At 37.4% G+C, this 2,500-nt stretch overlaps 1 protein-coding gene across 4 annotated transcripts in view; it reads left to right on the top strand.

Moving 5' to 3' along the window:
* Positions 1-1,629: 1,629 nt before the first annotated feature.
* The window catches only part of LOC119581084 (transcriptional protein SWT1-like), a 9,607-nt gene continuing 8,736 nt past the window's right edge, over positions 1,630-2,500 (top strand). For 2 of the 4 annotated variants that reach the window (XM_037929405.1, XM_037929404.1), the window contains exons 1-2: positions 1,668-1,757; positions 1,916-2,078. The gene's annotated coding sequence lies outside the window, so the exon portion shown is untranslated. Of the gene's footprint in view, positions 1,758-1,915; positions 2,079-2,500 lie in introns of all 4 variants that reach the window. The other 2 variants (XM_037929407.1, XM_037929406.1) reach the window with 2 other exon arrangements.

The raw sequence follows: 2,500 nt of genomic DNA on the forward strand, positions 1-2,500 counted from the left end.
AGTTTTCTCCTTTGAAAACTCTTACCTGAGTTCTATCAGTCGGTAGTCCTTGAACCATGAATGAATGGCACAACGAATGCCATAATGATACTTGTCCAAAAGAATTTTATGTTTGACTGCATCAAAGGCCTTTGTAAATTCAATAAATGGACAGAAGGATTTGACTATTGTCAATAACAGAATAATTACTCGATGAAAATACACTGAGTGTTTGGAGGGTATTGTGGCCACGTTTTTGTATTCTAGATATTGCATTAGATGTTTCTTCATTAACAGTTCAAATATTTTGGAAAAAAATGCAAGATTAGATATTGGTCAATTATTCTTGGAATTATCCTTTGCACCAGATTTAGGAATAGAGGTATTTTTTGACATCTTTGGTTTTGCTGGAAACGTTCCCATTATAAAAGACTGGTTAAAAAGTATGGACAGAGGTTGGGCAAATAATTCTGCATTCCGTTTTAATACAGAAATTGCAAATTAATTTGCGCCAGAAGTCTTATTTTTAGTGCACTTATAACATCTTTGTTGTCTTGTATATTTACGATTGGTAATACCACAGAATTTAAGAAGTTAATCGTATGGATTTCTATTGCAGTTTACTGTTGAGCTCAGGAGCAATATTACAGACGTAATTATTGAAGGCCTGAGCAGTGTCACATGGTTTGTCTAAAATCTGGTTATTGTATTGAAAGGTAGGAGTATTGCTTTTAAGAGTTCATTGTTCTTGATCTCATTTATTTTTTGAAAGATTTTATTAGTACTATTTCTAAAGCTTGATTTAGTCTTTCTGATGATTTGTATTAGATTATTGCGGTATTGTTTGTAGCAAGCGTGTGTTATTAGCCCTAATTTGTGCTTCTTAAAAAAGTTGTATTTATGTTATATTGAGTCTAGTGATCCAAGGATTTAACAGCTAAAATTATTTAAATCAGCGCGCGTGCACAAACCAGTCACCAGCCATTGTCAAAAACGCTACAGTTGCTCTCAATAACATCTGGAAAGACCGAAGCATTACCTTACGGACAAAGCTGAGGTTATTGAACTCATTAGTTTTCCCAATTGCATCATATGGTTCTGAGTGTTGGGTGCTGAAGTAGATAGACAAGAAAAAGATCAATAGTTTTGAAATGTGGTGTTACAGACGAGTACTGCGTATTAGCTGGACAGAGAAGAAGACGAATGATGAAGTGCTGAGAAAAATAAATTGTAAAGACCGGCTGTCGGACATCTTGAACAAAAGGAAATTAAAGTTTATTGGTCATGTGATGAGAAGTAAAAGTATTGAGAAAGACTTGCTGACAGGGATGGTGATAGGAAACAGAGGAAGAGGCAAACCGAAGAGTAGTAGTAGTAGTAGTAATGATAATGATAATGATAATAGTAATAAAAACAATAAAAGCTAATTACAATGATAAAAAAAATAATACTGATGTTGACAGTAATAATAGCAATCATAATGATAAGAAGGATAATAGTAATAATGATATCAATAATAACGGCAATGATAATAATCATATCAGTAATGATGACAGATTTTTACGATGATAATGCTTATATACAATTTCATTTTTTCTAGTACTTGTTCGCTATATCATCTTCGCTAATTTTTCTTCGCAAAGTTCGCCAGCAGGTTTTCGCTACACAGGGTTTGTTTACATCGTCTGGCGTGTGATGAGGGAGGACCTGTCAGTAGACTTCTCTGTACCAAATAAAAGGAGGTAGTGAAGGAAAGACATAATTAAAGGAAGATTGAGGTAATAAATGTAAATGCAAATATTAATGTAATGAGCTTATAGTGTTATGGTCCATGCTTAGTGGTTGTTATGGAATATTGCATCATATCCCCCCCCCCCCGTCATGCTGCTGTGAGAAGTATAAACATAAATTAAATACTTGACTAACACCCCCTCAGAGGCCTTTAGGATGGAAATCGTTTCTCGTAGTTGTGTTTTATGCAAGTCCACCCAAAACTTTCTATGGACTGTGATGGTAGGCTCACACTTGCTCTGAAAGTTTGGTGAACCACCTTCTGGCACTTCAGCAAAAGCCAACAAACCTCTACTACATTTATTCAGGTGAGGTAAAGTCTGCACATCTTCCTAGCAATTTATCATCAAATAAGCTGACAGGCGCAGAGGCTGCAGTGCTTAGTGTGACACTTCTTCTTTTAACGGTAGGTTCATGTCTGAGCCGCCGTGGTCACAGCATGATACTTAATTGTAGTTTTCATGTTGTGATGCTCTTGGAGTGAGTACGTGGTAGGGTCCCCAGTTCCTTTCCACGGAGAGTGCCGGTGGTACCTTTTTAGGGAACCATTCTCTCTATTTATCCGGGCTTGGGACCAGCACTTGACTTGGGCTGGCTTGGCCACCCAGTGGCTAGGTAGGCAATCAAGGTGAAGTTTCTTGCCCAAGGGAACAACGCGCTGACCGGTGACTCGAACCCTCGAATTCAGATTGCCGTTGTGACAGTGTTGAGTCCGATGCTCTAACCACTC

Source organism: Penaeus monodon, chromosome 14 (genome assembly GCF_015228065.2).
Source record: "Penaeus monodon isolate SGIC_2016 chromosome 14, NSTDA_Pmon_1, whole genome shotgun sequence".
In the NCBI taxonomy this organism is placed as follows: domain Eukaryota; kingdom Metazoa; phylum Arthropoda; class Malacostraca; order Decapoda; family Penaeidae; genus Penaeus; species Penaeus monodon.